Source organism: Eulemur rufifrons, chromosome 14 (genome assembly GCF_041146395.1).
Source record: "Eulemur rufifrons isolate Redbay chromosome 14, OSU_ERuf_1, whole genome shotgun sequence".
Classification (NCBI taxonomy): Eukaryota; Metazoa; Chordata; class Mammalia; order Primates; family Lemuridae; genus Eulemur; species Eulemur rufifrons.
The window spans coordinates 36,796,733-36,817,254 of record NC_090996.1 but is presented as its reverse complement, the minus strand read 5'-3'; the positions used below and the strand labels follow the sequence as shown (position 1 = coordinate 36,817,254).

Here is a 20,522-nt window from a genome sequence, read left to right as displayed (position 1 = left end):
TCCAGGGGCTCCGGTTTCTTTTAGTTTGAAATTGTATTTCAACAGTACTTTCTGGCCACTCCGTGTTGCTACTGTGTTGTCTCTCTAGGCCTTGGAATGGACAGAGTTAGGAAATCGATATACTTTTAAAAGATAAAAACACCTCATTAATTCATACTGATATTTTCCATTCAAATTTATGGCTACTGGGTTTTATGTATCTCTTCTATCTAAAATCTTACCTTTCCTCTGACATGGTGAGAATCATGGATATCATGAACAATAAAATTTTAGAATATCATATAATTAGTCACTATTTTATTCAACATTATATACACAGCTATCTGAGAATAAGAAACTTTAAATTATATATAGTTATGATTATATTACTATTATATATATTTAGTTTTTATTATTTGAGGCCTGTCTTAGTATGTTTAGTCTTCTTTTCCTGTCTTCTGTGTTTGTAATTTTCAATTGAATTGTTTTCATCTTTTTTCTTTTTGATTTTTAATTTTTTCGTTCTTTGCAACTTCTGTTTATCTGATATTATCTGCTGTATAATCACTCTTGTGTAGCTTCTAGTTTAGACTTCACTTCTGAAGTGATTTCTTTTCCATTTACTTCAAATGTTTAACTCATTCCTGAGTTTTTCTAATTCTGATTTACAGCTTTCCTATTATATCATTTTCTTAATGTCTTTTCTCATTTCTTGAAACAGTGGACCCTGGTTTTCTTCTGTTTTGCAGGCGTATCTTTCTGACACGCTTTCATCATAAGGGTGTCACTCTGTCCTGTGAGCCGCAGTCCTTCCTGTTGTCATTCTGGTGTGAAAATCTGTTTTCCCAAACTTGTAGCAGGGAGAAGTAGGTCTGTATCCTTTTACTAGATTCATGGCTCTAATGCTCTTCTTATGCCAGTTTTATGAAGTGCTAAAAATATGGCCTCATATTTCTTGAGATTTCCTAGGTTTTTCTCTGTCTTTCCCCCATTTTTCCTTGAACCACCCTTTCTTATACTAAAGGTCTTTTTAACTGACTCCAGTAGTATTTGATACTTTAATTCCTCACACTTCTCTATGATATGGGGCTTTGTCCTGGAAGGGAGCTTTTCCTAATTTTGAGTGTTCAGAGGGCTGTCGTGCTCCAGCTCCTTGGGACTTTACCATGGATCCGTGCGTTACTGTGGATCGTCTCACGTGAGGGTGTCTCACCCTGTCCATTGCAGCTGCGAGTTTGGTCCTCTTGTGCTCAGCTCCCCTAGATTCCCCGCCATGTCCTTCCTTGTCCTCCGTAGCTGTCAGTACCGATTGCAACTGTAGCTCTTGCAGATTTGTCCTGACTGCTCAAATTTTGGGATTCACAGGACTCCTTATCGCTTAATTTTTTTGGTACTGTATAGGTTGTCCCAGGGCCTTTTGCTTTGTTTTGTTTGCTACTCTTCCAGTAACTCTGTCTAGGAAGTTTGGGGGTGAGTTTAAAACTGTTACCTCCACCATCTTCCCAGTTGACAAAAATCTTGCGATTTTTCTTTTAAAAAAAAAAAAATTGTTTAGCACTCTGGGAGGCCGAGGCGGGTGGATCGCTCGAGGTCAGGAGTTCGAGACCAGCCTGAGCAAGAGTGAGACCCCATCTCTACTAAAAATAGAAAGAAATGATCTGGCCAACTAAAAATATATGTAGAAAAAAAATTAGCCAGGCATGGTGGCGCATGCCTGTAGTCCCAGCTACTGGGGAGGCTGAGGCAGTAGGATTGCTTGAGCCCAGGAGTTTGAGGTTGCTGTGAGCTAGGCTGATGCCACGGCACTCACTCTAGCCTAGGCAACAGAGCCACACTCTGTCTCAAAAAAAAAAAAAAAAAAAAAGTTGTTGCTAAAGGCACTGGATATTTTCTGAAGTTCAAAAGCAGAGCTAAAAGCAATAAAAAAAAAAAAAAAATCCCTTTTAGCAGAAACAAACCCAAGGCCTGTTCTTCATGTTTGTGTATAACTCTGGACACACAGAATCCACAGCAATATCACCATCAAATACAGGATCCTTAATGTAGTAAGACTGACATTGCAATTTTAAAAGGAAATTCCACGAGTAGAATTTGTGGCCTTTTAAAGCAGTTATGCCTCAGATCCTCATAATTGATTGAACTCTTAGAAACTAATAATCTTCTTATCTCGATAACAAAATAGGCATATATATCTGTGTTCATTCTAGATGTTTACTCCACCTAAGTGTGATGATATCCAACATTCAGAGTTCATAGCAGTACCTGTCCATGACACCTCCCCAGGAAAGAGTGTTCTGAGTCCTTTTTACCACTTTCTTTTAATTTTCCTTGTTTAAAAGAACTGCTAGTGTATCCAAGAAAGTAGGAAAGGTGCTGTAAGTTACAGAATCACTGCTGAGATTTATTCAATAATTCAAATCTTTAAAAAAATATACCTAAGGGAAACTTCTTTCACAAGTTTTATTATTTTGCTATGGAAAGTATTTTTACTGAAAAGATCAATCTGAGCTCAAAATACATATCTGGGATAAAGTCTGATGTTTTGATTAATGGTGAAGCTGTCCCTCTGGTTTAAAGCTCATGTTTATAAATTAATGATAACATAATTTCTATAGATGACTTCATTTGGGAACTAAATAAGCACGAATTTTGGCCTCTCAGTAAAAACGTTTTACATTTCTAGAAATGGAAGAATGTCTTCTAATGTTTAATCATCATAAAATTGAAACAGTTGAGTCATTTTATCATTAAAAAAGGAAATACGGTAGTCAGTTGAGGGTTGTATGAATATACGCATAGGTAATAGTAGTCCTCTTTTCAGTTTAAATGTCTGTAACACTATAGTTGTCACATGAATTCATCACTTTTATGTAATTTGGATAGGTGTCATTAAAGCTTTGAAATACTCAGTTACTTAACATTTCTATTAAATATTTATAAAATATTTTTATGCTTAAGATGATGTTAGCCCTTGTTTCACAGATTTCTAATCAAGATATAAAGGGTGAAGAATCATATAACAAAAAATCAGTAACAAGTGAAATTTAAGCCTTCAATCATGCAGATTCCTAATGATCCATAACTCATTGTCATGTTATTTCCCTAAATACCATGTATAGTTTAATGTCCAATAAAATCAAGTTACATATATCACTTTCTTTTCTTCTTTAATCCAAACAAATTATGCACATCTAATTTGGGTAGTTATAACATGGCATTAGAAGTTTATAATTATTTTAAGTAATAGTTATAGTTTAAAGACATGCTTTTGAAACAGATATGGATTTTTTACTAGTCTCTACTGGCATTATTACCTAGGCAGTGTGATTGGGGAGGTTAACTTATTTTTTATTGACTACTTGGAAAAAGCAATCAAAATAGTCAACCTATATGTTTCCTTTCTGTCTTGAGTAACTTTGACTTTGTGTTTCTAGAGGTGATCACATTGTGACTAGCATGATTAGACTAACAGTGGATTGGTAGACTAGTCCCATTCAAGTTAATGTTTCAGAATAAGGCATCAATTAATTACATGTATTGCTTACTTTAGGGTCAAACCCCAGTTAGAAAAATGTGACCTCTGACTTCTTGTGACATGTTTGGCATTGAAATTTCTGAGTTCTCCTGGAGTTCTTCCTGTCACTACAGATACACATAAGCCCAAACTGTAAGTCCTCTTCATGTGTATGTTGACTTTGAAGTTGCAACTAGGTACATATTATTTCTTTTTTTATGTATTAAAATTTAACTTGTTGAAGCCCAATTTCCAGGAACAGTTTATTTAAGTTAAAGTTTGCTATGTCTCTCTGTCTTAGAATTATTAGAGAGGAGGAGAATGGCCATTCCTAAGTTACTTCTTTGTAAATAAGTTAGTTTGAAAAACTACCAGTTATTATGGTGCTTATGTAATTCCAAGGATTCTTCTTGGAATTACTCATTGTATTCTCCTTTCAATCTGTGGGGAGTTAGCTACACTCCTTGCAAAGAGGTTTTTTTTTCTCTTTGTTCCGATCAGGTCTCTCAGGCAGGGGTCATCGCAAAGGATGAAAAATATAGTAGGCTGGGAGGCCGAGGTGGGCGGATCGTTTGAGCTCAGGAGTTCGAGACCAGCCTGAGCAAGAGCGAGACCTCATCTCTACTAAAAATAGAAAGAAATTATATGGACAGCTAAAAATATATATAGAAAAAATTAGCCGGGCATGGTGGCACATGCCTGTAGTCCCAGCTACTCGGGAGGCTGAGACAGGAGGATCCCTTGAGCTCAGGAGTTTGAGGTTGCTGTGAGCTAGGCTGACACCAGGGCACTCACTCTAGCCTGGGCAACAGAGTGAGACTCTGTCTCAAAAAAAAAAAAAAAAAATATAGTAGGAAACAGAAATAAAAGATAAAGTAATGGCAATAATAATACACAGAGCCAAAGATATAGTTTATAAAGTAAAGGTTTATGAAAATAAATAAAGGAATGTATCCGGATGGATATATTTTTACCCGCATCAAATATATCCCCGACTGAAACTCCACACAGGTATTTTATAGGGTACATACAGGCTCCCCGTTGCCAAGGGCAACAGGATTTGCATACTAACAGGCAGTTTGCTTTAGGGTCAAAGTCTCCTAAAAGGCTACTACAGATCCTTTAACTCCAACTAGGGGAACAATGAGTTATAAAATCATCTTGGGGCAAACTTCTAAGTTTTATGATAAGGCTATTACTGTAGCAACAAACAGAGACATCTTTGCTCCGGTGATTGTGTTCTTGGGGACAGAGATGATCCCAGAAGTCAACATGGGCTGTTCTTTGTGTTAATTACTTGAACTGCATGGTACCATCTGGGCCCGGCTTGGGCATTAGCATATCTATATGATCAGCTCTCATCTCTGGGGGTCTACCTGTCAGTTCCTGCAACCTTCTGGTTCTAAGGAAAAGGCATGCCTTGTCTTTCAAAACAGGTGAGAACCAAAGGCCCAGTTTACAGCTGTCTCTTTGAAGTGCAGCTTCTACTGACCAGCGAGATGCCCTCCTGAGAGGAGGCAGCTTTTCAAATAACACATTTATTTTTTCTTTAAGGCAAAGCCTTATTTGACTTCTGAAATTAAATCTTGTCTCCAGAAATACAGGCAGCATTTCTATAACTCAGTATTCTTAGGCTCAACATCAATCTATATTGATTTATTCTCTTACATATCTTATTGTGAAAGTGGATTGGCAGGTATACTTTACCACTGTTATCATTACTATTTTATTTTACAAGATAGTCTTATACAAGAAGTAGCTAATTCTGAATAACCAAAGTCCATGGTGAGTTTTTTCCAGGATGCCAAAATCTTCTGACATTCATCTTGCCTTGGATTGTTGTCTAGGTGTTTTCGTGTGCTTGACATTTCTTTGCAGTTCTGTGAAGGAAACATACAGACAAGGCACATAGAAATGTAAACAGCTGTTAAAGAATGAGACAGTAGGACCTAGTAATAGGAGAGGGTCGTTACCACATGATGAGGGTTTAGTAATTTACAACACTGGAGGCTTTGTTTGAGGGGAGAGACACCAGGAGAGTTTGGAAGGCCCTGTGGGTGGCATGGAATTAGTCAGGCCTCATTGTATAGGATTTGACGCGGCAGAGAGGAGAGTCCAAGTAGAGGGACTGTGGGGTTTAAGGAAAAGTGGATAAAAAGGCAGGGAGGGTCAGACTAGGAAGGCCTTGAGAATGCTAGCATTGACATTTTAATCCATAGGTAGAGGGGAATAGTGAGTGCTTTTTGAATAGGGAAATGGTAAAAAGTAGAACATACTCATTTTTTTCCCTCCCAGGCTAGACTGAATGGTCCCCTCAAATGTCTCTTGAATCTACCTGCTCTTCCCTCTTCTGGGCTGGGTTTTCACTCTTGTGATTTCCTGCCTGTTCCTCCAGTCCCTGTTTTTCCACAATGTCATCTCAGATCGCTCTACCATTGCAGGCCTTTCTCTCTTGCCCTCGAAGCCCCCATTCCTGTGCAAAGGTGTCGCTGTCTCGGCCCGTGTCTTCCACATCACCTCTGCCACCCCCGACTCTGCTACGCTCCAGAAATCGGAGATACACTTGGCAGGTCCTCAGGTCTGTGTCTCCCACATGCCACCTGGGATGACCTTCCCAGACTCCTCTTTCAAGTGTCATCTCCTGGGAAGTCTTTCCTGACACCGTTAAGTCAACTTAATTTTATCAGTTATTTTTCTAAATTTTAGGTCTGATTGTGTTCTTAAATCCTCTTTTGATTTCCTTATTGTGCATAAAGTCCAAATAATGGAGCAGGGCATTTGTATAAAGCTCTTCACAATTAGATCATGATATTTCTTTCTTCTTTTTACAGCTAGCCTTTCCCCTCTCAGTGTTCCATCTGATGAGACAAGTGTCAATGGCCTGAGCACTCTATGGCTTTTTCTTTTTTTTCTTTCTTTTTTTTTTTTAAGAGATGGGATCTCGCTAGGTTGCCCAGCCTGGACTCAAACTCTTGGATTCAAATGATCCTCCCACTTCACCCTCCTGAGTAGCTGGGATTACAAGCGTGTGCCATCATGCCTGGCTTAGATTTTTAATTTTGTATTTTTCCTTCATTAATGGACAAAATCATACCCAGGCTTTCAAGATCCAACGCAAATATGATCTCCTTTGAGATTTTGATACATTCCTCATTGTAGCCAATCCTGTTCCTCTTTCTCTTTGTTCCCCTAGTAATAGATATAAAATTTGATTTTATTAGTTATTGAAGTCTCCTATGATCTTTGAAATATATTTCCATTTCTTTTATTGACTGTGAGAACCTTAAGAGTAGGGAATATGTCTTTTCTCTTTTTGTATATTAATGTGAAACAGTGATTGGGACATTAATAATAATATTCAGTTTCATTAACTGCAGAAGTGGTTTTAAGGAAGATTATAATTGGTAACACTAAATGAGCCATTATTTTCTGACAAGCACTGTGCTTTATATAAGTAACTTATTTAATTTTCACAGCAACACAGGCATGTTGTCGTTACCCCCACACTGCTGAGAAGATGCTGTAGTAAGAAGGTGAAGTAGATTGCCCAAAGTCATCCAGGTTGTTGGTGGCAGAGCTAAAATTTGAATATAGGTCTATCTGATGTTGGAGTTCAAGCTACTAAACATTAAAATTTTTTTCTTCTGGTATTTAATGGGTTTATATATATATCTTTGCAAACTCTGAAGTTTTCAAAACATGATCATCTCCATGGTACTTACATATTATCTCATTTCATCCTCACAACCGTGAGTTAAAGTTAGCCCCACTTTATAGGTGAAGAATGCGGCTCTCAGAGTAAATTATTTGTCCCAGGTTAAGTGTTAGAATTAAGAAGAACCTAGTGCTTCAGAATATATTCTAGAATTTTAAAATTAATTCCATTGATGAAGGATCTATAAAGATGCTGTTTAGGTTTTGAAGTTTAACGCTTTTTGTTCGATGCAATTTTAAAGTAAAATATTTGTTTGCCATGAAATATTCCACTTCTAAAAGTAATGTAACCATATTATAGGATACTCAGAAAACAGAAAAATAACCACCTATAATTTGTCCACCCAAATTCAAGTAAGGTACTCACTTTGATTTTCTTCTTTCTAGTCATTTTCTGTATAGGTGTGTGTTGTCTCAGCATGGCTGAGTCTTCTTCCATGTTGTTGCGTGGCCACCGCAACATGTGACAGTGGCACAGGGCTCCCCCTGTGAGACGGCACCTTCACATACCTGGGAGGAGAAGGGAGGGGAACGAACACTTGTTACGAGGTTTACATTGTCTCATTTACCCTCAAATCAGCCACATGGCATTGGCTTTAAAAATTCCACTCTACAGATGCGCAGATGGAGATGCGGGTGGGGTGAGGCTTGTCCCGCCTGCAGCAGCGCGGGGAGCAGCTGCTGTGCACACAGGACCCGCGAGACTCCGGAGGCCTCGCCTCCCCCGGGCTCTCACGTTGCCGCCGCGTCTTCTATTAAGTTCTCGTAACAAAGCTCGGTGCTCCAGCTGCACAAATAAACAAACAGTGGGGTGAAAGCTTAGGGGGTGACCTATACCACGTAGCAGGAATTACTTTCGTAGGACTAAGGGCAAGGGACTGGGCACTTTCCGTGCATGACCTCATCTGGCTCTGTCTACAACCCTCAGGGGAGTGTCCTCTGCCTTTTTCTTCGCCATGCCGTCACCGTCGCATGCTAGGATAACCTGGGTGTTTTCGCCATGCCCCGTGTCTCCTTGCATCATACCCTTTCCCCGTGCTTTGAATTATTTCCCTACCGCGGACACTCAGGTGAGTGTCTCCAGCTTCCCTCCGGCACGGATGACTGTGCATTGCCCCAGCTCTTCACGGCCACTCACTGGGATGTACGTCCAGAAAGAATTCCTCCTTGGTGATACCATATGCGTATGGGTAATTAATTTGACTAAGCTCTTATGAAAGATGCCTCAGTCTACAAGTTCGGTAGCGCTGTGCACATTGGGTTTTGTTTTCCTGTACGTCTGCATATACTTGATGTTCACTTGCCCAAATTTTGTCATTCAGAGGGATGTTTTAATTTGCATTTCTGTATTTGGTTTAGGCAGCTCGTGGTGTTCTTATATGGTTCTGGGGTTCCTTTGCTGCCGGTGCCTGTTACTGCCTTCTGCCCATTCCCCACGGGGATTGTGTCTTTTCCTGTAGACTTGCAGAAGCTCTTGTTACACTGGACATTAGTTCCTTTATAGGATTTATGCTTTTCTCTTTCTGTCATCTGTTTATTAATTTTTTTCCATAGTTTTCTTTATGAACAGAAAATTCTAATTTGGATATGATCATATTCAGTCTAGTTTGCCTACTGTTTTATGTTTTTGAAATTTTATTTAAGAAGTCCTTAAGACAACAATATTCCCTACATTTTCCTTTACTAACTTTATGGTTTTACCTTTTATAGTTAGGTCTTTAAACCATCTGTAGTTATCTTTTTATGTGTTAGGTAAGGATCTACCTTACCTTATTGTTTGTTGTGACTCTATCTTCTTCTTTAGACTTTAAACTTAAAGGTCTTAAAAACTCTTGTGGGAGGTACTTTAGGGGCCCCTGTAGCAGACCGTGTGGTTGAATTGCTTGTTGGCGGTGCCATAGCGTTCTTTGCCCTCTGCCGTAAAACCTGTTCCCCCCACTGTGATCTCTGTGAGGTCGGGGTCTCTATTGCATGTGGCTGGCATGTGGCACTCACCCAGCAGTATTTGTTAAATGCTGGGTGAACATGAGCTCTTTTCCTGCAGCCAGTTTGTCCTTCTGAGAGAAAGCTTGAAAATGTTAATAGACGGAGACTAATGCTAATATTGCTCTACTATTAACTGGCTGTGTTTTCTCGAGGAAGTCGTTTTTCTTACTTCCTCTGTAAATCGGTGCCTCTGTGTCACCACCGTCTCAGTCAAGATACAGGAAGTTCCCTGTGCTCCTATGTGCTCAGCCCACCCTGCCCTCCAGCTCCACTCTGTAACCGATTTGCTTTCTGTCACAGTGATGAGCTTTGCCTGCTTTGGAATTTTATATAAGTGGAATCATACAGTGTATTATTTTCCACGATTGGCTTTTCTGGTCAGCATGTTTTGAGATTCATCTGCTTACAGATGTTGGTGGTTCATTCTTTTTCATTGCTGAGTAGTAGGCCATTGTGTGCATATACGCCATGATTTTTTAAATCCATTTATCTGCTGGAGGGACATTTGGGGGTTATCATGACATAAGATAGAGTGTGGTTTTATGTACAGGTGTAGGTGTGTATTTGGATAAATACCTAAGAGTGGAATTGCTAGGCCATATGATAAATGTATGTTTAACTTTATTAGAAACAGCACAACTGTTATCCAAAGTGAAGAGTTTACAATTCCACCAGCAGTATATGAGAATTCCAAGTTCTCTGAACCTGGTATTGTCGGTCTTGTAAAATTTGTGTCATTCCAGTGGGTTTGTTAGTGGCATCTCACGAAATTTAAGTTTGCATTTTCCTGAAGTTAGCATCTTTTAATGTGCCTATCGATCAATGATATCTTCTTTCACAAAGTGTCCGTTCAGTTCCTTTGCCCATTTCTTACTGAATTGGTTTATTTCAGTATTCTTACTGAAGTGTCACAGAGTTCTTTATATACGCTGGGTACGAGTTCACTGACAGATCTATATAGCTATGGTTCTAGAAGGAGATAATAGAGGAAATGAGGAAGAATCACTATTTATAGAGATACTGGGTAAAAGATACTAGTACTCAATCCAGCAAGCCCAGTGAAGAACAAATCAAAAAAGGTATCCACATTTAGCCATATTATAGTGAGAACTGCAGAATTTACTAGAGGAAAAGAGAAAACCTTAAATACAGGCAATAGATTTTTGAAAAGACATCATTTATAAAGGTGTGGTAATTAGACTCACGACTGACTTCTTAACTGCAGCACCGGAATTCAAATGACTGGAACAATAGCTTCAATATGTCTTGAGAGATAATAACTCTCAGCCTGGAATTACTTACCTTTCAAGGAAGAAATTGAAATAAAGGCTTTTTTAGACAAAGTCTGAGACAAAAGAAATTCTTAATGGTTTACATTAGGAAGAAAAAAAAGATCCCAAATGAAAGTTCTGAAATGTGAGAATGCATAAGGAACAAAGTTGATAAGTGTGGTTAAAATTAAAGCATGAACTATAAAATATAAAAATAACATTCAATTTGTGAAAAATAATCAGGCCAGAGCAACTGTAACACCAGCAACAGAATATAGAAACATTACAAAGTGTCATTAGCAGCAGAACGGATAGTCATATGTTTATATGACAGGCTATTGCACTACAATAAAAATAAACTGTCGCCTCACACATCAGTCTGGATTAATTGCAAAAATGTAATATCAAAGAAAGGAATGAAATTACAAAAGAATACTTGCAGACTGATTCCATTTCTGTAAAGTTCAAAACCCGGCAGCACAGAGCAACGTGCTTTAAGGGATGCACATACACAGGACTGAACGGTATGAAGACAAAAACGGGGAAACGGTTAACACAGAATTAGGGACACTGGTGGTGGTGGCGGGAGCCGGCAGGAGGGGCCCATCCAAGGAGCTTCTGCCCTTTCTGAGCCGAGGTGGTGGTTTCTCTGGTGTTTCTTTAATTCTTCAAACTGCACATATTTTAAAATACTTTCTTGTATGAGTAATTTCTAAATGAAAATTTTTAAACAAAGAAGGAGTAAGTGGATGGCACCAAAGCCTGTTGGGGAACGTGGATGATAAACAGGGGTTGGGAGGTGGGATAGATATGTAATGAAAAAATGGATTATCCTCCCTGGTCGGATCACTGTTGTGTTGCCAGCAGAGCTTTCCTTCTGTTCCCAGACGTGCACGTCTCGGTCACTTTCAGGCATTGACAGCCCATTCCACTAGGTTTTAGGGAACCGGTTCATTCAGTAGTAATCACCATCATTTAAGTCAACTGTTTCTTTTTAGCTATTTCTCTTTTCTTCCACTGGAAGACTTTTCTATGCCAGATTATCAAACTGAAAATGATATCCTAATTACATGGAAACTACATTATTTGAATGCTGTGTGTTTCTGAACACTTAGCACTATAGAAAGAAGTGTATTTGGCTGAGTGTTGTTGTGAGTAGAATTCTATCAAGTGTTATCAAAAGGCATTTCATACAGAATTGAAAAAGAAGGCCTAGTATTTACTGTTAATTTTTCTCTGACAAATGGACAAAGCATATAATTTTATTGTGACCATGTTTTTTAGGTTTTTTTTTATTTCAATAGATTTAGGGGGTGCAAGTATTTTGGGTTACATGGATGAATTATATCATGCTGAGGTTAGGGCTTTTTGGGTACAATGTACATTGTTGTGATAATTTTTTATAATTGAGTTTAAAATGAAAATGTGTATGATTTAGAAAGATGTAATTTTCTAATTTTTAATTACATAATTTATTTTGAAAGAAAACCCATTCAATAAAATTAGTAGGTTATACATCATAAAGTTTGCTAATCGTTGAAAGTTTGTCTTAGAGTTCTGTTAAAATAGATTGTGTACTAAATGTTGTACAAAATACAGTTAGATTTGGTTTAGGGCTAGTAAATGTATATAATAAGAAAAACATAACAAATGTTTTCAGTGGTGGAATTGAGCTTTAATGTAACATTTTGAAACATCCCATTTCATTATAAGACGTTGATTAATTCCTATTCTCAACTGCTGAGGAATGGAGAAACAAGAGATGGGAATATTTGCTGCTGGCCAAGAGTGAGACGGGCACTGTCACCAGTGCTGTCGGTGCAACACACAAGCCACACAGCTCAGGAAGCAGGGTCCCCCATCATCCTGGAGAAAGAATAAAATTCGGTTGGCTTTTAATCTATGTGTGTGCATGTGTGCACATTGTCCTCATGTGTATCAATAAGTATACACGGTATATTTTATTAGAACTTCTTTTGTTCCAAAAATATTTTGAGGACAATTAGAAAAGAAGAAACAGAGTAAGGCTATATATATTAGAAGGGATGAGAAGGATGATGAAAAGAGAAATGAAGTTTAGGATCTAAAACAGAGCCAGGAGGAAACCTAATACAAGAAAGTCTTCTGTGAATTCCTACAGCTTGTTAAGGATGTGTCACAAATTTGGCTTTTGGTATAAAAGGGCAGGCTCAACATTTTAGTGATGGCCATAAAGCAAATCGGTTCCCCAGGTGATCCGTAGCTATTGTTCACAGTACTAAAACCAGAAGGAAATTTATCCTGAGGGTTTTCAGAAAGGTAACCATTTTCTAATTGATGGCAGAGCATATCCCTGTGTCTTGAGTAGTCAAGGTTGGGCTTTCGGGTATGATTTTGACTAAACTGTTACTGCTGTGTGATGAAGAGTGTCCCAGGACAGTCCTCTGCTGCTGCCTGTGCTCTTTTTCCCAACAACCAAGGAAATGGACTGTGCAACTTACAGTATATTTTAGGCCTGGTGCAGTGGCTCGTGCCTATAATCCTAACACTTTGGGAGGCCAAGGAGGGAGGGTTGTTTGAGGCCAGGAGTTTGAGACCAGTCTGAGCAAGAGCGAGACCCCATCTCTACTAAAATGGAGGGGAGAGCCAGGCGTGGTGGCATGTGCCTGTAGTCCCAGCTACTGTGGAGCCTGAGGCAGAAGGATCACTTGAGCCTAGGAGTTTGAAGTTGCAGTGAGCTGTGGTAGTAACACTGTACTGTACCCCAGGTAACAGAGCGAGACCTTGTCTCCAAAAAAAGAAAAAAAAGACACCTCCTCCCCAAATTTACAATATATTTAATCTTCAGATATGAAACAAGTACATTATTCTTGAACCTATGGTGAGTTTTGCATCGTTACACAGATATGTCATTTTCATCAGTTGTGTCATTGTTATAGACTGGTAAGTTTTTAAGAAGTTGGTAAAACTTGGGGATAGGTCCAATTTAATTGTGTTAAAAGATTAGAGCAAGCTATAAAATGTACAATTCATCATTATTGAAATCACAACTTTGAATTAATAAAAACTCTCTTTTTATAAAATGGAACCAATATTAATAATGTAAGTAGTGTATGTGTCACAGTAAAAACGGTTTATTTCCCCCAAATGAAAACTTTGCCTGTTATGGAGGGGATAGTTAAGTCTCTAGTAGCTTTAAAATAAATAAATGTTTTACTTTTCTAATTTTAATTAATGTCACTGCATAAATAAGAGGTCAAAATCTAAGGTAATTATTTACAGTGTGACCTTTGGGACAGATTAATAGAGAAACTTTTTAAAGAGAAAGTATTTGTAATGCCTTCGCTATTCATGAAAGATATAATGGAAAGAAAAGGGGTTTTATTGGTTAGTTAATCCCCATAAAATCTATATAATCTTTCACATATATTTTTATTTCTCTTGGGTATACACCTAAGCATGGGAATGCTGGGTCCTATGGGAGGTAAACGCTTAACTTTTTAAGAACCTGCCCAACTGTTTTCCAAAGCGGTGGTTCCATTTAACATTGCTACCAGCGGTGTGTGAGAGCTCCACTTTCCCCCATCCTTGCTAACGTGTGGAGTCGAGACTGGCTATATAATTTGCTGGGTCTGGGGCAAAACGAAAACGCTGGGCTCCGTGTTCTAAGATCATTAAGGATTTCAAGATGAAAACAGGAGGGCATGAAACAAGGCGCAGGGCCCTCCGTGCAGGGGCTCTGTGTCGCCACACACAGGTCACAGGCCCGCGAAGCCAGCCCTGCGTGGCCTGCCAGTCTCTTTCTTTCAGCCACTCGGGTAGATGCGCAGCAATTCTCACTGTGTTGTAAGTCGCGTTTCCCCCACGACTAATGACATTGAGCATACTGACCTGTCTTCTGAGCATCTTTTTGGTTGAAGTATCTGGCCAAATTTTTTGCTCATTTTGTTATTGGGTTATTAATTTTTTATTACTGAGTTTGAGACCCATTTACATATTCTGGATACAAGTCCTTTATCAGGTAAAGGCTTTGCAAATATTTCCTGCCAGTCTATGGTTGGTATTTTCACGCTAACAGTGTCTTTGGAAGAATATAAGTTTAAAATCTTGATAAAATTCTGCGTGTTTTTTCAGAAAATCATGCTTCAGGTGTTATATTTAAGACATCTTTGCCTAACCCAAGATCACAAACATATTCTATTTTCTTCTGGAAGTTTATAGTTTTACATTTATGTTTATGGCCCATTTTAAGTTAATTTTCATATATGTATGAGGTGTGGAATGAGTTAATTTTTTTTTTGACACATAAGTAGCTACGCTTTCCAGCACAATTTATTGAAAAGACAATCCTTTTCCCACTGCATGGCCTTTGCTCATCTGTAACACATTTGTTTTCCATGCATGAGTGAGTCTATTTCTTTTATTTTTATTTATTTATTTTTTTTGAGACAAAGTCTTGTTCTGTCACCTGGGCTAGAGTGACACGGTGTCTGCCTAGCTCACTGCAGCCTCTAGCTCCTGAGCTTGAGTGATCCTCCTGCCTCCACCTCCTGAGTAGCTGGGACTGCACTTGCCACCACCACACCTGGCTAATTTTTTTTTTCTTTCTATTTTTAGTAGAGATGGGGTCTCACTCTTGCTCAGGCTGGTCTTGAACTATGACCTCGAGTGATCCTCCCTCCTCGGCCTCCCAGAGTGCTGGGATTGCAGGAGTGAGCCACTGCACCGGGCCATGAATCTATTTCTGAACTCTCTATTTCATTCTATTGATCTATTTGTCTGTCTTTTACCACTGTCTTGATTATCATAGCTTTATAAAAAATCTTGAAATTGAGTGGTGTTAGTCCTCCAACTTTGTTCTTTTTTTTTCCGGAGGACTTATTCTACATCATTTGCATGTCCACATGAATATTAGAATCAGCTTGACAATTTCTACAACAGAGAACACTTAGATTTTGACTGGGCTTGTGCTGAATCTGCAGATCAATTTGGTCTGAATTGATGTCTGAGTGTTTTTCTGAGCTGAGAAGGTGTATCTTTCCCTGTGCTGAGGTCTCCTTTATTTTTACTCTGCAATGTTTACAGTTTTTATAGTACAGGTCTTCTGTAGTTTTGTCAGATTTACCTGTAAATATTTCTTTTTAAATGCTATTGTAAATGGTATCATTCGTAATTTCAGTTTCCAATCATTCATTGCTAGTATATTCAAATAGAATTTATTTTTGTATGTTTGTCTTATATCCCAGCGGTCCCCAACCTTTTTGGCACCAGGGATCGGTTTCACGGAAGACAATTTTTCCAGAGACCAAGGGAGGGGGGAAAGGGTTTGGGATGATTCAAGTGCATCAGGCTGGGCGCGGTGGCTCACGCCTGTAATCCTAGCACTCTGGGAGGCCGAGGCGAGTGGATCGCTCGAGGACAAGAGTTCGAGACCAGCCTGAACAAGAGCGAGACCCCGTCTCTACTAAAAAAAACAGAAAGAAATTATCTGGCCAACTAAAAATATATATAGAACAATATTAGCCGGGCATGGTGGCGCATGCCTGTAGTCCCAGCTACTCGGGAGGCTGAGGCAGTAGGATCACTTAAGCCCAGGAGTTTGAGGTTGCTATGAGCTAGGCTGACGCCATGGCACTCACTCTAGCCAGGGCAACAAAGCGACACTCTGTCTCAAAAAAAAAAAAAAAAAACAAAGAAAACAAAGCGCATCACATTCATTGTTCAGTCAAACCTCTCTGCTAACGGTAATCTGCATTTGCAGCCGCTCCCCAGCGCAAGCATCACGGCCTCCGCTCCACCTCAGACCATCCGGCATTAGATTCTCATCAGAAGTCGCAACCTAGGTCCCTCCCACGTGCAGTTTACACTCGGGATCGAGATTCTATGAGAATCTAATGCCACCACTGGTAGGACAGGAGGTGGAGCCCAGGTGGCGATGTGAGTGACGGCTTCCTCCAGAGCAAATGTTCCAAGAGACAGACAGTGGAAGCTGCTGGTTTCATGAGTCCTGGGCCTGGAAGCTGGCACCACATCATTTCCACCATGTTCCATTCACCAAACCCTCCTGTATGTTTTCCCTTCATCTCATCAGCTCTTTGCTGTTTTCTTTTATGACTTCTTTTGCATTGAGTATTGTTTTCATTCTTATTGCCTTTGTGGCCCATTAGCTATAACTTTTTGTTGTACTGTTTTAGTTATTTAGCTTTAGGGCATGGTTTCTCAACCTGACATTTTGGGTTGGATAGTTCTTTGTGTGGGAAGCTGTCCTGTGCAGCGTAGGATACGTCACAATATTGTTGGTTTCTACCTTCTAGTGATACGACACCACTTTCTGTGCAGCGTAAGGGCCGTACAGCATGCTCCATCCTTCCGTAGCTTCCCCTTGGGTCTCTGTGCTATTGTCATACATGTTACTTACACATGTGTTATATGCCCCAATTTCATTATTGCTATTTTTGTTTAAACAGTCAATTATCTTTTAAAGTCGTTTTCAAAAGAAAAAAAGTCACATACTACCCATTTGGTTACCATGGCCAGATCTCTAAACATACTCTCATCTGGTATCATTTTTCTCCTGCCTAAAGTACGTCTAACATTTCTTGCAGTTTAAGAGTCTGTTGCTGATTGATTCTTTCAGCTTTTGTGTATCTTAAAAAGTATTTTACTTTAAACCTATTTTTCCTGTGATACACACAATTTGCCACTATAACCATTTGTAAGTGTAGTTCAGTGGCGTTAAGTACATTCACAATGTTGTGCAACCATCATCATTATATATTTCCAATTTTCTCATTATGCCAACCGGAAGCTCTGTAACCGTTAGGCGGTAACTCCTATTTCCCCTGCCCCCAGCCCCGGGTAACCTCTAACATACTTTGTCTCTATGAATCTGCCTATTCTAGATATTTCACAGAAGTGGAGTCATATGGTATTTGTCCTTTTGTGCCTGGCTTATTTTGTTTATCATAATGTTTCCAAGATTCACCCATGCTGTAGCAGGTGTCATAACTCCATTCCTTTTCATGGCTGAGTAATATTCCTGTGTGTGTACTCGCCACATTTTCTTTATCCGTTTATCTGTTGATGGCCATTTGGGTCGTTTCTGCCTTTTGGTTAGCGTGAATACGGTTGCTATGAACATTAGAGTGCAAGTGTAGGTTTGAGTCTCTGTTCTGAATTCTTGTGGTTACACACCTGTAAGTGGACTTGCTGGGTCATACGGTAATTCTATGCTTAACCTTTTGAGGAACCACCAAAGTGTTTCAACAATAGCTGCACCATTTTTCACTCTCACCAGCAATGTATGAGGGTTCCAGTTTCTCACAGGCGAGGGGGATGGAGGATGGGATGCCTGGGCTGGGAGTCGGTACCCAGTGTTCCCTCCTGGCCTTAGATCAGGCTCCTCAGCTTCTTGGCCATCGGAGCAGGGCTGCTCCCCATGCCCACTGTGGCAGTCCCCTGGTGTCCCCCAGGCTTCACCAAGCAGCACCCAGGTGACAGGTCCCCACAACCCCCTTGGACACGCTCAGATACTGCAGGGCTCTGAACTTAGAAGCCTGCCCTCTGCTGGCTGCTCAGTGACATAGACACCCCGCCCCCCAGGACCCGGCAACGGAAACGAACGCGCAGGCGCGGCTCTCGCGCTGGGGCGGGGCCTCTCAGGGCGGAGCTTCCGCTGCAGGGCGGGCTGTGGCTGCGGCACTTCCGGCTTCTGAATTAAAGAGGCCGAGGCTGGGGCCGAGCCCAGAGCCCAGAGCCCCTGTGCTGGCTCTGCCTGAGGGCGGGGTCCGGTCCGGCCACCGTCGCACCCGGGGCAGAGGCTGCGCCTGAGGTTGGGGCCGGCTCAGCCACGGTGAGGGAGCGAGGCCGGCCAAGCCGCTGCCCCCGCGTCCCCGCCGCTCCCTCGCTCCGGCGTCCCCCTCAGGCTCCTGCCTTCGCCCACAGCCCCTTATTGCCACCCGCTCGGTTTCCAGTTCCCCCTTCCCCGTGCAGCCCATTCACCTGCTGGGGTGAAGCCCTTTAGGTAGCACCCCCTTAATCTCCCTTCCTCTCAGTGACAGCCTTTTCCGCGTTCTCTGTGCCACCGTCTCTGCGTCCTTTAACCCCGACCCTTCCTTCTTTTTCTCTTCCATTTTATCTTTTTCTGTCTTGTGTGATCCTCACTCCTTTCTCCCTGTTTTGTTGCTCTTTCTCCTCCCCGCCCTCACCATTTTATCTCCACTGACCCCTCCTCTCCATGTCCCTTCTTCCGTCTGTCCCCTCAGCCAAATTTCCTCCCCGTTATTGCACATCGTCCTCGCTCGCTGGCACAGCTGTCCCCATCTCCTTCTCCAGGCTTCAGGGGTCTAAGCAGGAACAATTTGAGGACCGTCTCTTCCCAGGAACTGTAGGGCTGGCAGATGGGGGTTTGTAATTTTCTTCTTCCTTTTGTGTTTGGAGAAAGGGGAGCTTGGAGGTGTTGGAGAGAGCCTGGAAGCCTTGTTAGGTATTCTCAGGGCAAAACCTGAGAGATGGTGTGTTACAGCGTGACAAACTGAGGGCCAAAATGCATGGTGACACCTTATGAAATATTTACCTTTTTGACAAAAGCAGCTGAAATTTTTTTTTTTTTTTAATTTTGAGCATCTTTTAGTGGGGAGGAACAGCTTCAGAAATTTAAAAATATTTATTTACAGGCTTGACTATTATAACTTAGATAAAATGATTTGGTTTTTTTGGAGGCAGAGACCAGTGGCATTTGAGGACTGACAATCACCTTGCTTGGCACTCGGATTGTGACAGCTTCTTTAATACCTTCCAAAGGGTTCATTTGTTTTGCCCTCTCTTTTTCAGTTGGGAAAAACTTCTATTTGCAAATTTTCCCCTTCCTGTGTCAAAATAGCTTGAGATTTCAGTTGGTTTTTTTCATTGAGTTGAATTACACCTGGTTGGCAGTACATTTATTAAAAAACATTGCTCCCAAATATGCAACAGGCTAAATTTTAGTCTCCGAGAGGGACAGAAATTCTATTCAAAACAAAATCCCAATAATCATATTCTCCTAGGATGTTAGTCATTTTCTATTTCTGGAGATGGCTTCTTTACTTAAGCCTCATGCACCAACTGCTAGCTTCATCCTTTTCTTCTTCAGCTTCCTCACCTCTCTCAGTCTTCATGGAATTGAAGGGAGGAGCCTGCTTTAAATTAGATTTTGGCTGAAGGGAATGTTGTAGCTGGGGTGATCTAGCCAGAGCACACAAACTTTCTCTGTATCAGCGATAAAGCTGTTTTGCTTTTTTGTCATTCATGTGTTCACTAGAGTGGCACTTTGCATTTCTTTGAAGAACTTGTCCTTTGCAGCCACAGCTGGGCTAACTGGTGTGGGGGGGCCTAGCTTTCCCTGAGCTTTTGAAATGTCTTCCTCATTTTTTTGTAGAGATGGTCTGTCTACGTTGCCCATGCTGGCGTTGCCCATGCTGGTCTCAAAACTCCTGGCCTCCAGTGATCCTTCTGCCTCAGCTTCCTGAAGCGCTGGGATTACAGGTGTGAGCCACGGTGCCCACTGGCCATGATTTTGACTGTATGCTCTTATTTATAAAATAAGCTAACAAATACTAAATTGTTGGCATAAATAATTGGAGGCCTAAAATGATATTATTTTCTTCCAGAGAAGTCTTACTTTCATTTCTTCCAGGTGCCTGGCAGAACTCATAACCCAAGATCATCTCAATCTGATTTAGGGACTAAATTCTGAAGCTGAGTTACAGCCCTTCTGGGGAACATGTATTTCTAGTTCAAACTTGTTCTCCTCAAGTACAGCCCATTGGGACCCGAACTCCCATGCTGAGAATTTACCAAGACCCCATCTGCGGGGAGTTAGCTACGCTCCCCGCAAAGAGGTTTTTTTTTTTTCTCTTTATTTCAATCATGGTCTCTAGGTTGACAACACCAGTTTGCAGGGAGTTAGCTAGGCACCCTGCAAAGAGGTTTTTTTCTTCAGAACAGGTCTCTCAGGCAGGGGTCATCGCAAAGGATGAAAAATATAGTAGGAAAGAGAAATAAAAGATAAAGTAATGGCAATAATGATACACAGAGCCAAA

General features: G+C 40.6%; 1 long non-coding RNA gene across 1 annotated transcript in view; it reads left to right on the top strand.

Moving 5' to 3' along the window:
* The window catches only part of LOC138394446 (uncharacterized), a 44,429-nt gene extending 40,817 nt beyond the window's left edge, over positions 1–3,612 (top strand). The window contains exon 3 of the long non-coding RNA XR_011235307.1: positions 3,530–3,612. This is a non-coding gene — a long non-coding RNA (uncharacterized lncRNA). The remainder of the gene's footprint in view (positions 1–3,529) is intronic.
* Positions 3,613–20,522: the final 16,910 nt, after the last annotated feature.